Source organism: Neophocaena asiaeorientalis, unplaced genomic scaffold (genome assembly GCF_003031525.2).
Source record: "Neophocaena asiaeorientalis asiaeorientalis breed wild unplaced genomic scaffold, Neophocaena_asiaeorientalis_V1.1 scaffold190, whole genome shotgun sequence".
Lineage (NCBI taxonomy): Eukaryota > Metazoa > Chordata > Mammalia > Artiodactyla > Phocoenidae > Neophocaena > Neophocaena asiaeorientalis.
Window position 1 is genome coordinate 8,133,842 of NW_020175017.1, and position 15,332 is coordinate 8,149,173.

The window sequence follows — 15,332 nt, forward strand, 5'->3', positions numbered from 1 at the left end:
AAAACAAAAAAACACCCTTAAGGGTTTCACTGGGGATGTGTTAGCACAGTAACAGTTTTCTGCTTTTAAGAGGAACTCATTTCTTGGTTACAATATTAATTATACAGGCCTTGGAACTTGGGCTGCTGTTAACTTCCCTAGACATGTCCAGATGCCTTAAGCAGCTCAACCATTTTAGGCTGCAGTTCACCCAGTTGTAAAATAAGTTAATTCATGTTTTCAAACTGTGAGTTTCACAGGAGTATTATGTACATTAACTGAATGATAAATATCTTGAGATACACACATGAAAAAACACGTAAATAGAATTAGAAATTGATTTTAGTCTTTTTATCTAAAGAGGTGTCCCAAGAAAACTGATAGATATAATAATCATAACTGTATCAAGCAATTGTATCAATGCTCATTTCTAAAAGAGTCGAATTTCACATTGCTTTTTTTTTTTTTTTGCGGTATGCTGGCCTCTCACCACTGTGGCCTCTCTCGTTGCGGAGCACAGGCTCTGGACGCACAGGCTCAGCGGCCATGGCTCACGGGCCCAGCCACTCCGCGGCATGTGGGATCCTCCCGGACCGGGGCACGAACCCGTGTCCCCTGCATCGGCAGGCGGACTCTCAACCACTGCACCACCAGGGAAGCCCCATTACGTTGCTTTTTGTCAACAACTATGATCATCATCTGGTTGTTAAATTGTCTAAAACTTATTGATTTTCTCAAATTTCTGCTTTCTTTGGGAAGATGAGGAAAAGAAAAATATGCCCAAGATAAGCTCCTAGGGAATACATTCAACATGGATTAATGAAAATGTAATTCTGTAGACTAAGAAGAAAATAAATGTATGAAAAACCTCACCCAAATCTAATGGAAGGAAAATATCACAAGCTAAGGAATCAATTCTTAACTAGGCTCTGTTAAGATACTTCCATACTGACCTAAATCAAGACAGACTCCCAGACCAGGAAGGTAATATATATTTAAATCCTGAGCCCTCAAGGAACATTTTCAGGAAAAAAAAAAAAACCTAAAATGTATTAACACATATTTTAGGCACGGTGGTTACCTGTGCACAGTGTGTTATTGATCCTGTCAACAGCCCAGTGAAGTAAGAGCTATTAACAGGTGAGTAACAGATGAGTAAACTGAGTTTTAGTGAAGGAATATTTAAATCCTGAGCCCTCAACGAACATTTTCAGGAAAAAAAAAAAAAACCTAAAATGTATTAACACATATTTTAGGCACGGTGGTTACCTGTGCACAGTGTGTTATTGATCCTGTCAACAGCCCAGTGAAGTAAGAGCTATTAACAGGTGAGTAACAGATGAGTAAACTGAGTTTTAGTGAAGGTAAGAAACTTTCCAAAGTTGTTCATCTAGTAGATGGCAGAGACAAGATTCAACCCACTTTTCTGTCTGAACTCCAAAGCCTATGCTCTTTTGTTATGCTGCCTCTATATTTTACATTTCATGGCCTAATATTAATGAAAAAATTTACAGAGTCTAATGGAGAGAAGCGTCTTCATTTTGCCTTTGGATTCGTCATCAACATGCTTGAGTAACTGTCAAACGTATGAGCTACAGCCTTGATGTATAAATCTGTTGGACCTTCAACCCAAGTGGAAAAATGACAACTAGGTCATAGTTCAAAATTTGTGGCTTTTGAATAAAAGAGAAGCATAATATGGCTTTAATATTTTTATTGGTGTTGCTTGATACTATGAATATAACATCCTAGATGGTAATTATTAATGTGATTCTATTTTCACATTGAAAGTTACCTACATAGAAAGTAGGTTCAGTCTCTTCCTTTTTTCCCCCATTTACTAAATTGTACATACATAATAAAATCATACTTGAGCTTTTCAAAATCAACTGGAAACATGGAAAATATGCCAGGATTTTGGCTTACAGGCAGAAAGGGCAACTAGTAGAGAGAGACTATACATGATTTCCTTAAAACAATGACTCAGTTTTTGGACTCCAGCTTTGTTTATTTTTCCTTGCCAAACAGACATCATTATTTAGGTCAAACTGTAAGGTGCAAATAACAAGAGCCATTCTTTCTGTTGGAAGATGAAGGATAGACTTTTAGAGTTAGAGGGCACCTTAGGATAAACTAGTCTAACTCCATTTTCTTAGAGAAAGAAAAATTCTATTTGGAGCTTCTATGCAAAGTGGGAAAGCAACTTCCTTAAAATATATCTGTGTTCTGGCAACATGAGACCCACAGTTTATGGGATAAAATGAAACTTGAAAAGTACTTTAGGTTGTTGTTGAGACATTGGAAACTTTCTATATTGCTGGTAGGAATAAAAAATGGTGTAGCTGCTTTGCAAAAGTTTTGCTAGTTCCTTAAAATGTTAAACATAGAGTTACCATATGACCTGTAATTCCCCTCCTAGATACGTATCCAAGAGAAAGGGAAATATACAGCCAACATAAAAACTTGTACTGTGAACAAATATTCACAGAACATTATTTATGATAACCAAAAAGTAGGGTAGGGGCAACAGATACCCACCAACTGATGAACAGAACTAACTTATTCAGAATAAAAAGAAATGAAATATTCATCCATGCTACAACATGGATGAATCTTTAAAACATACGCTAAGTGAAAGCAGCCAGTCACAAAAGATCACATGTTATATGATTCTTTTTTTTTAAACCACAGCATTTCCTTTTTTTTAATATTTATTTTATTCATTTGGTTGCACCGGGTCTTTGTTGCAGCAGGTGTGCTCCTGAGTTGCAGCATGCGAACTCTTGGTTGCAGCATGCATGTGGGAGATAATTTCCTGACCAGGGATCGAACCCACGCCCCCGGCATTGGGAGCGCGGAGTCTTAACCACTGCACCACCAGGGAAGTCCCTATATGATTCCCTTTATGTGAAGTGTCCAGAACAGGCAAATCTATAGGGACAGAAAGTACATTAGTGGTTGTTTATGACTGAGAGTGGGGCAGAGGGAGGATGGGAAATGACTACTAACACGTACAAGGTTTCTTTTAGGGGTAATAAAAATAGTCTAGAATTAGATCGTGGTGACAGTTGCACAATTCTGTGAATATACTAAGAACTGTTTAATTATACACTTTAACTGGTTGAAACCATATATTGTATGGTATGTGAATTACGTCTCAATAAAACCATTTTTTTAAAAAACAAGGAAATGAGGTAGAAAAAAAAAGTACCTTAGGTTGTAAATAATCTGTGGCTTTATCCTGTAACAGTTGGGTAATTATTTAGCACAGCAGTGTTGATATTATTAAATTATAAAGCGAGAGAACTACCTGTACTTAAACAAGTATATGCTTGATTTTCAGAAGGCAAATAATTGTATTAAAAATTGTCTTAATCTCAGTAGGCTCATTAGGAGGAATGAGATAATTTTAGTACTATCACCTACTGTTTCATATACATGTGGACAGAAAGTTATAGGCTTTATCCTGTAACAGTTGGGTAATTATTTAGCACAGCAGTGTTGATATTATTAAATTATAAAGCGAGAGAACTACCTGTACTTAGTTTAACAAGTACATGCTTGATTTTCAGAAGGCAAATAATTGTATTAAAAATTGTCTTAATCTCAGTAGGCTCATTAGGAGGAATGAGATAATTTTAGTACTATCACCTACTGTTTCATATACATGTGGACAGAAAGTTATAAGTCTGAAAACACTGTAAACCAGTGGTCTTCTATTCCTCCTCTCATGTAAGTCCACCGAGGTCCCTGGATGGATATCCAGAATTTTCATAGCTTTCATACATTTTTGTTTGTTTGTTTGTTTTTTGCGGTACGCGGGCCTCTCACTGCTGTGGCCTCCCCTGTTGAGGAGCACAGGCTCCGGACGCGCAGGCCCAGCGACCATGGCTCACGGGCCCAGCCGCTCCGCGACACGTGGGATCCTCCCAGACCGGGGCACGAACCCGCGTTCCCTGCATCGACAGGTGGGCTCCCAACTACTGCACCACCAGGGAAACCCCATACATTTTTTAGCACTAAAGATAATTCTTACATTTATAATTGTAGACCTGAAACAAGGTTTTATGAACATGTCTGACTGACCAAGTTCTAAAAGAGGGCAAATCTTCCAAAAACCAATGAACAGCAGGCCTAAAAGCAGTGGAATATGCTGTCCTTTTTTCTCTGTATTTTATAAGAGTTTGCTGGGAAACTGATCATAGCTACTGGGACTGGTAGATGCATACATACTCAAAACCGAAGGATCAGAGTGACTTGTGTGAGAAGGAGGTGGCACTGATAAAATATGTCTTTGATTATGGCAAAAGGACTACAGTTTTTGCAGGTAAAACAATTTGTAGAAACCAATTTGTAGGGCTCTATTAAGATACACATTTAGAATTTCTAACTAGTTCTTCTATGTACTACATCTGATGTTAATATTGGTATCAAACCATACAGTTTTATTGAGGTACAATCAACATACAATAAGTTGCAATAAGTTTAGTAACTATACCATGACATAAGCATACACCTTTGAAACCATTACCACGATCAAGATGATAGACATTTCCATCTCCTCTAGAGATTTCTTTCTCTGTCATCCATCCCCCTCTTGACCCCTGCCCCAGGCAAACACTGATCTGATTTCTGTCATGATAGATCAGTTTGCTTTATATCAATGGAATCATACTGCATACACTTTCCTGGTCAAACTTTTCTCATTCAGCATAAGGATTTTAATATCCATCCATGTGTGTGTCAATAGTTTGTTCCTTTTTATTGATGAATAGTGTTCCATGGTATGGATATACTACAATTTTCTACCCATTCACCATTTCATGGACTTCAGGTTGTTTCCAGTTTGTGCAATTACAAATAAAGCTGCTATAAGCATTTGTGTATAAGTTTTTGTGCGATTATATGCTTTCATTTCTCTTGGGTAAAAACCTAGGACTGGAATGTCTGGGTCATACGAGAGATATAAGTTTAAATTTTTAAGTAACTGACAAAATGCTTTCCAAAGTAGATGTATCATTTTGTATTGCAAACAGCAGTGTTTGAAAGTTCCAGTTCTTCTACCAACACTTACTATTAGCCAGTCTTTCATTTTAAGCAATTCTAATGGGTATATAGAAGTATCTCATTTTGCTTTTAATTTTCATTTCCCTAATGATTAATGATGTTGAGCATCTTTTCACATGCTTGTTTGCCATCTTTATATTTTTGGGGAAGAAATGTCTGTTCAAAAAATTTGCCCATTTTAAAACTGGGTTGTCTTATTATTGAGTTGTAAGAGTTTTTAAATATATTCTGAATACAAATTCTTTATAGGATATGTTTTGCAAATAATTCTCCCAGTCTATGGCTTGAATTTTCAATTTCTCAGTGGTGTCTTTTAAAGAGCAAAAGTTTTTAATGATGTCTACTTTATCAATTTTTTCTTTAAAGCTTGTGTTTTCTATGATCCTTCCTATATAAGAAATCTTTGTCTAACCCAGTCACTAAGATTTTCTCCTATGTTTTTTTGTAGAAGTTTTACACTTTTAGCTCATACATATATATGTGGTATAAGGTAGAGAACTAGTTTGGTTTTTTTTGCTGCATATGGATATTCAATTATTCAACACCATTTTTGAGAAGATTATTCCTTCTTCCACTGGATTGCTTTGAAAACTCTGTCAAAAGTCATTTAGCCATATAATGTGTGTCTATTTCTGGACTCTATTCTGTTCTATTAGTCTATTCTTCCATTTTTATGCCAATACCACACTATCTTGATTACTATAGCTTTATAATAAGTCTTTATATAAGGCATTGTAAAACTTCCAACTTTGTTTTTCTTTCAAAATTGTTTTGGCTATTTTAGGTCCTTTACATTTCCATACAAATTTCAGAATCCACTTGTAAATTTCCACAGAAAAGCATGCTGGGATTTTCATTGTGATTGCATTGACTCTAGAGATCAATTCGGAGAGGATAAACACCTTAACAATACTGAATCTTCTCACCCATGAAGAAGGTATATCTTTCCATTTACTTAGGTCTCCTTTAATTTCCCTCAGCAATATTTTATAGTTTTCAGAGTACAGATATTGTAATTCTTTTGTTAAATTTATTCCTGAGCATTTCATATTTTTAATATTTTCAATTACTGGTATTTAAATTTTTTTCAATTTCTAATTGTTGCTAGTATATAGAAATACAGTTGATTTTTGTATATTGACCTGTATTCTGCAATCTTGCTAAATTCATTTATTAGTTCTAGTAGGTTTCTTGTTGATTTCTTTAGAAAAACAATTTTATTTCTTTTCTTCCAATCTATACACGTTTATTTCTTTTATTTGCCTTATTGCAGTAGCTATGATTTTCAGTAAAATGTTGAACCTAAGTAGTAAGAACAGATCTCTTTGTCTTGTTTCCAGTCTTGAGGGAAAAGCATTGTCTTTCGCCTTGAAGTATGATATTAGCTGTAGGTTTTCTGTGCATGTCTTTTATTAGTTAAATAAAGTTCCTCTCTATTCCTAGTTTGATGAGAATTTTAGCATGTGTGGATATTGAATTTTGTCAAATTATTTTTCTGCATTTATTGAGACAATTACATGATTCTTCTTTTTAAGTCTGTAAAAATTGTGAACTTCAATTGTTTGATTTTCAAATGTTAAACTAATTTCATATCCCTGGGATAAACCTTATTCAGTCATGATGTTTTACCATTTTTATAAATTATTGGGTTTGATTTGCTAGCATTTTTTTTTTTTTTTTTTTTGCAGTATGCGGGCCTCTCACTGTTGTGGCCTCTCCCGTTGCGGAGCACAGGCTCCGGACGCGCAGGCCCAGCGGCCATGGCTCACGGGCCTAGCTGCTCCGCAGCACGTTGGATCTTCCCGGACCGGGGCAAGAACCCGTGTCCCCTGCACTGGCAGGCGGACTCTCAACCACTGCGCCACCAGGGAAGCCCCTGCTAGCGTTTTTGAATCCATGTTCACAAGGGATATTGGTGTGTAGATTGTAGTTGTTTCCTTGAAATGTCTTTGTCTGATCTGGTTCTTAGGCTAAGGCTTGCCTCTGACAATTTCTACCTTCAAATTGTGTGTTTAGACCATTTACATTTACTATAACTATTGACAGGATTGAATTTAAATTTACCACTTTTCTTGTTTTTTATTTGTCTCATCTGTTCTTTGCTTTTTCCCTTGTCCTACCTTCTTTTGGATTAATTAGAATACTTTCAATGATTTTATTTTATGTTTATCTGTTTATTAGCAATAGATCTTTGGGTTTTTTAGTGATTGCTCTAGGGTTCACAGTGTACATCTTTAACTCATCACAGGCTACCTTACATAATATCATAGTGATTCCTGGGACTTCCCTGGCGGTCCAGGGTTAAGACTCTGCGTCCTCAATGCAGGGGGCATGGGTTCGATCCCTTGTTGGGGAACTAAGATCCGGCATTCCACACGGCATGGCCAAAAACAAAAATGTATACCAATTCCTGTATAGTATAAAGATTGTATAACCATATACTTCCTTTTGTCCCCATCCAGACTTTGTGCTATATATTAACCATATATATTCCCTTTGTCATATATAACCATATACTTCCCTCTGTCCCCACCCAGCTTTTGTGCTATTGCTGTCATACATATTTAGTTCCATATAGATCACACGATATGTTGTTGTTGTTGTTGCTTTAATCAGACCATTATTTCAAAAATATTTTAAAAGAAAAAGACTTTTATATTTACCCACACATTTACCATTTCTAGAGCTCTTCAATTCTTTGTGTAGATCCACATTTCCAACTGGTTATAATTTTCCTTGTGCCTAAAGAACTACCTTTTCCATTTCTTCAACTGGTCTGCTGACAATGAATCCTCTACGCTTTTACATATCTGAAAATGTCTTTGACTTCATTTTTGAAAGATTTTTGTTGGATTCAGAATTCTACATTGACAGTTCTGTCTTTCAGTACTTTAAAGATGTTGCTTTATGTACTCTGGCTTGCACTGCTTCTGTCATTCTTACCTTTGTTTCTCTGTAATTGTATCTTGTTTCTCTGGCTGCTTTTAATATTCTCTTTGCATTACTGGTCCTCAGCAATTTCATTTTGATGAGCATTGGTGTGTTATATTTTATGTTTCTTTGACTTGGGATTTGTTGAGCTTCTTGGATCTGTGAGCTTATACTTTTCACCAAATTTGGGGAAATTTTGGTCATTATTTTGTCAAATATTTATTTCCTCCCTCCATCTTTCTCCTCCCCTTTAAAGATTCTAACTATATATGCTGGGCTGCATGACATCCCTCAGTTCAATGATGCTTTACTCTTTTTTTCCCCCAGTCTTTTATCTTTCTGCAGTTAATTTTGAATAATTTCTATTGCTATGTTTTCGTAGCAATAGTTTACTAAACCTTGGACTTGCCTGGTGGTCCAGTGGGTAAGAATCTGTGCTCCCAATGCAGGGGGCCCGGGTTTGATCTCTGGTCAGGGAACTAGATTCCACATGCATGCCACAACTGAGAGCCTGCATGCTGCAACTAAAGATCCCGCATGCCACAACTAAACGTGACGCAACAAAGATCCCACATGTCACAAATAAGACCCGGCACAGCCTAAACAAATAAATAAATATTTTAAAATATATATAGTTTACCAATCTTTTCTTCAGCAGTGTCAAGTCTGCTCTTAGTCCCATTCAGAGTGTTGTTCATTTTAGACATTGTTGTTGTTTATCTCTAGAAGTTTGATTTAGGTCTCTTTTATATTTTACATACCTCTTCTTATAATGCTTGTACTTCCCTCTACCTTTTTGAAGATATGGAGCTATATTCAAAATAGATGTTTTAATATCCCTAACTAATTTAACAAATTCTATCATCTGTGTCATTTCTGGGACTGTTTCTATTGACTGATTTTTTTCCTCATTACAGATTGCATTTTCCAGCTCTTTTTGAATACTTCCTAATTTTTGACTAGATGCCATTGTGCTGGAGTTTTTGTGGAATACGAAGGAATGCAAAGGAATGTAAAGGAATTTTACATATTTGGGGGTTTTGTTCTGGGATGCAGCTACATTACTTGAAAACAATTTGATCCTTTCGAAGCTTACTTTTAAGCTTTGCTGGGCAGGTCCAGAACCGCCTTTAATATAGGGTTTATTTGGCCCAACTACTGAGGCAATAACCTTCTGAAGACTCTATTCGATGCATTACCTGTTAGGAGGTCTTTCCACTCTCTCTGATTGGAACACAAATTACTCCTGGCCTGTGTGACTCCAAGTTGTGTCCCGTTTATTCTTTTCCAGTGATTCTTTCTCCAGCCATGGTAGTTTTCTCACATGCATGTACTGACCAGTACTCAGCTGAAGATCCAAGCTCTTCTTCTGTGCAGCTCTTTCCTCTGGTTTTCACCATCAAAATCTGATGCCTTCACCTCCCAGATCTTCAAATTCTGTTTCCTCAACTCAAAGGGGTAGGTGATCTCTGTTTGGGTTCCTTCTCCTTATGCTGCAGGCTGCAAGATCTCCTGCAGCTAGGGGCAATCATAGGACTCAGCTTGTTTATTTCCTTCCTGAGAAATCACTGTCCTGCACTGCCTGCTATCTGCTACCTGAAAAATATTGCTTCACACATTTTGTTCAGTTTTAAAATTTTTTTTAGGTGGGAGACTAGTTCTGGTCCCTGTTATGCCATCCATACTGATAAAAGAAGTGATAACATAAATTTTTTATTTCCTAATATTTTCTTAATTAAGTAAACAATCCACATTAAAAAAATTTCTGAATCATTTCACAAGATGGAGGAAGCTAAAAAAGTGGGAAGCAGAAAAAAAAGCCTAAAACGAACAACTGAGAAATGAGGAAAACAACCATGATACTTTGCCAAAGTATCTAATAGTTAAGCAACTTAGGTAGCTCCTCAAAGTCTTTTAGAAAACACATCAAAAACTCTTTTAGTCATTTATTATATCTTGATTTTACAGCTTCAAGTATTAAACACATTCTAGGTCTAGCAGCGCTTTAAAAACCCACCGTACAACTGCAATTTTGCTCATAAGTAAAATTTGACAAATTAGCTTAATTATGGAAGGCATTGAGCATAAAACTTAATTTTCAAGCAGTCACTTGTTACTATAATGAAGCCAAAACCAAGTAGAATCATTTTCCAGCACAAGTCACAGAATGACAGAGCAGAGACAGCAACTCAGAAGAAATTATTTTAAAAGAAAAGTTTCAAAATGAAATAATAAATACATTTTTCCCTGTGAGATTTTAAAAAATCACTTCAGATGAGTTAGCTCACATTTTCCAAACAGAAAGATAATCGCCTCTAGGTTGACAAAAAGCATGGAAAGCTTCAAACACAGTTTTCATGTGGGGTGGTGCAACCGAAGAGGGACTATCATACAGTGACCTCTCCAGTAGGCATTCCTGGATCGTAATCACCTAAAAGCTGTATGGTCAGCATTCCTGACAAATGGATGAAACGAGCCCACAAGGCTACTGATAAAAGTAGAAATGCTACTATATAAGGGTGTCAATGGGCCAGGGATGTGGTTATTATCCTCCACTAACTGCCCAGGAATAAAACATCTTCTGCTCCTTTTTGAGGCTCCGAATGATCCCCACCTCTTGGATTTCACACCTTTGTGTAATTTCTTCCCGTTGTGGGTGGACTGGACCTAGTGTCTTGTTTCTAATGAATAGAATATGACAAAAGTGATGTCCTATCTGAGATTACATTACAATACACTATGACTTCCATCTTCCTCTCTTCCTTGATCTCTTACTTACTCATTCTGATGAAGGAGACTGCCATGCTGTGAACTGCCCAATGGATAGGTCTAGGTGGCAAAGAACAGAGGGCAGCCTCCAGTCAACATCCAGTGAGGAACTGAGGCCATCAGTGCAACACCCTGAGAGGAACTAGCTCCTCCCAACATCCTCCTGAGTGAAATAGAAGTGGATCCAGGTCTAGTCAAGCATTAAGAAGACTGTAACAACAGCCAACACCTTGACTGCAGCCTTGCCAGAGATCCAGAGTCAGAAGACCCAACTAAGCCATACCCAGCTTCCTAACCCATAAATTCTGTGAGGTATACTTAAAACAGCTATTATAAATATACTCCATACCTTCAAATAGGTAGAGGAAAGTACAAGCATGATAAGAAGAGGTATGTAAAATATAAAAAAGACCCAAATCAAACTTCTAGAGGTAAACAACAGCGACAACGTCTAAAATGAACAACACTCTGGATGCGTTTAACAGCAGACCAGACACTGCTGAAGAAAAGCTCAGTAAACTTGAAGATACAGCAATTGAAATTATTCAAAATGAAATGAATCTGTGAGACAAATGTTTATCGCTTCAAGCCACTAAGTGGTAATTTGTTGTGCAGCAATAGATAAAACTAATACAGATTCCATTTGATAAACGTTAACTTATCCTTAGCTCAAATCTCACTCAAAGAAGAAATTAATATTCATCTGAGATTTATTCCTTAACCAGTTAAGGTAGTTACTGCCCAGAAAAATCTTAGAAACTTGCCTAGAGATTGTGTCATGACCTCACTTCTGAGTTTAGAAATTAATCTTAAAGAACTGTAGTTTCCAGTCACACTTTTCCATTAAAAAATCATGAGGCTTTTGGACTTCCCTGGTGGTCCAGCAGGTAAGACTCCACACTCCCAATTCAGGGGGCCCAGGTTCGATCCCTGATCAGGGAACTAGATCCCTCATGCATGCCGCAACTAAGAGTCCTCATGCCGCAACTAAGAAGTCCGCATGCTGCAACAAAGAGCCCACAAGGTGCAACGAAGACCCAGCATAACAAAATAAATTTAAAATAAATAAATATTTTTAAAAATCATGAGGTTTTATTTTTACAAGCCGTAAGTATCTAATTAGCTCTCCACTATTCTGAAAAATAGTATACTCCTAACTCTGTAGTAACTATCTTCAATTCTGGAAATAAGTACTCTGCAGTAGAAATGATCAGAGCTGTGGATTTTAATAGACTTATGTATTTAATTAAACCATTCTGTGAAAGCTCAACTGGAAAACAGACAATTCATCTGACAGTTTTCATAAATAGTTAATTTAAGAAATTATTCTCAGGCTTCCCTGGTGGCATAGTGGTTAAGAATCCACCTGCTAATGCAGGGGACACAGGTTCGAGCCCTGGTCTGGGAATATCCCACATGCTGTGGAGCAACTAAGCCTGCGTGCCACAACTACTGAAGCCTGCGTGCCTAGAGCCTGTGCTCTGCAACAAGAGAAGCCACCACAATGAGAAGCCTGTGCACCACAACAAAGAGTAGCCCCCGCTCGCCACAACTAGAGAAAGCCTGCGCACAGCAACGAAGACCCAACACAGCCAAAATATTAAAATATATATATAAATATATATATATATATTTAAAAGAAATTATTCTCAAGCTGGTGGGTACATAGATGTTACATTAGTCATTATTTTAAAAATCTTTATGTTTTATATGCTCTTTGGTGTATATATTTTATAATAAAAATGAGTTTTAAAAAATCTGCCTTTTTCTGATATTAAAGACTTTGGCTAAAAGTTCAAGTTTAAAGGGTACACATGGTAGTCATCTGGAAAAAGATAGGGCTTTCTAATCTTCCATTACATTTAACATATTTTAATTAATTCTCCTAAAATTATGTAAGTTATCAAGTTACCAAAGATCAGTTACTCAGGTGCCCCGGAGTTAATTGATCCTTTAATTTGGGATGATAAGGGGTGAAAAACAAAAGTTAAATAGAAGCCCACAAAATCAGAAAAAGAGAAATTACTACCGCAGTTACCTCCTTTTTCATCCTCTCTAGGCTTAAACACCTGCCCACATGGACTGATGCTCTGCCCTTTCTCAAATGTTCAGTCAGAACCCCAAAGGCTAACTTTGACACTGGTATTATGAACCCCTCTATGCCTCTATTAGTCACCTGCATTTTAACTATTACTACTAATATCCAACTACATCATTCATTGAGAACCAGTAATGCGTGCTACCACTTTATTTTTTTTTCATGTTACCACTTTAAGGTTTGGAATTAGATTAGACATGCAACTCTGTTGAAAAATCTGGTTTGTTTTATAACTGGATCCCTTTAGAGCTTTTGTTTATAGTACTTTTATAAATTAAGGCCATTTTTTATTCTTTTAAAATTATGTCTATTTTTCATTCATTCAGCAAATATTTGTAAGCCTTTTACTGCAGATCTGGAACTGTTCAAGATAGGAATGCAGCAGTGAACAAGACAGACAAGCTCACAGTCTTTATATTCTACTTGGGGGAGGGGCGGGAGTGGTGAGTGCTGGACAAGCAAAATAAATCACTAGCTGAAATTTTGCTTCACATAATATTTTTCAATAATATATGACCTATTGTTATTCCAGGATTACTATATATACATATATATATTACTATGTACTTCTTAATACAGGTTTGTAATAAAGCCACAATATACTTTGTCCCCTTTCCTAAGTGTGTCTTAGGTTAAACGACACACATATGACACCTATATATCATGCAATCAACATCTTAAATAATAGTTTTGAAATTTCTCAATGATAGGTTGCACTGCACTAAAAATTAAGATATATATACACTTAATGCCATACTCATTAAAACAGGAAGGAAAAAAAAAAAAAAAAAACAGGAAGGGATTAACCCTCATCACGCATATACTCAAATCAAGTTAATGCCACTTGGTTTTCTTTTTCTCCTTTTTTAAATAAAAATTACATAGTTTACAATTAAATACAAAAAAAATCCCCTAACTTTGCGTAGACCTGATCTTTCAGTTCATGAATATCTAATGAAAATGATGAAATAAAGAATAATGAATTTGTTATCTTTGAAGGGGAGAAGATTCAGGTAAGAAAGACCCATACTGTCCACTTGTAGTAGACTGCTTAGTATTGCACAGAAGGCATTAAGCACAAGCAAACTGGAGATGAAAAGAACCACTCGGAACTTTTCTCCTCTTTGATCTACGTATTGTAGCTCACGTGACAAGGGTGTGATACCACCTTAAACACAAACGTACCCTTCCCCGCCCAAACACCAAGCTGGCAGGGTAGAATGGATAGAGCATTGTGTCTCTTTCCTGGTATGACATACCAAGGAAAATCTCTGTTATACAATTTCTGCATCTTCAAAACAAATCAACTTTTCAAAGAAGAGATATTGTCACCCCTAGAAAAGTTTTACCCATCAGCATAGGAAATCCTCACATGTTGTGAGTAGGAGAGTCATAAAAGCCTTAAAATGTTTAAATACGTAACTAAGCAGTTCAATTTCTAGGAACTTAAGAAAATAACCTGATACTTACAAAATGATTTACTTATGGTAGTTAACAATGGTGTTGCTTATGTTTAAAAACTGGAAACAAACTAAATGTCTAATAGCAGGGATTAAGTATAGACCATCCATATTCTGGAATTGACAGTCAGATATAGAAGAATATTTCAGGATGTAAGTAAATATTCACAATATATTATTAGGTTAAAAAATGTTACAGTGTTGCATAGATAAGATCCCCGTTGTATGTGTGTGTGTTGATGGCTGTATGTAAATGAAATATCAAAATGTGTATGCCAAAATGTTAAAAGTGATTATCTCAGGGGTGGGTATTTTTTTCTTTCTTTCTGCTTTTCTGTGTTTTTCAAACTTTTAAGAATGAAAAGCTGGTATTCTTTATGTCATCAAAGAAAAGAATAGTAATTTTTTTCAAATGAGGTTCTACTTTGCTACAATCCCACCATTCTCATTTGGAATTGTTCTCTCCTGTCATCACTTTCTGAGTGTCTATTTATTGTCTGTACCTTTTTAATATCATCTGTCAATGTCGGATATTTATCATAGCTTCAAAGTTATAGGATTATGAGTTCTAATTTATCTCACCATATCTCTCTATTTAACAAGTGTTTGCTTAATTAAATTGAATACACTTATAAGGATAACTCTGTGACAGAGTTGCAAGCTGGAACTGTGCCTGATGGGGACTTGGGAGTGGGTTATGAATTAATATTATGCCAAATGCTAGTAGCAAAGCCACAGGCATGATATATTTGTTTGCAAAACAATATTATGAAGATGCAATGCTGCAGGCCAGGAAGAGATAGAAAATGTTCCAGAAAGGAGTGTGGACACTGGGAAGCCAATGGAATATGAAAGCGTTGGGGCTCTACTCAAGTACAAGAAGAAATGTACTTGCGATGAGGGTCAAAGAAGCCTTTCCTGCCCTGTTTACACCCCTCCCTCAGAAGACATCTTAAGAAACCAGGAAGCCTTTATTTATTTCTTTTTTACTCCTTCCTCCCTCCCTCCCTTCCTTCCTTCCTTTTTTA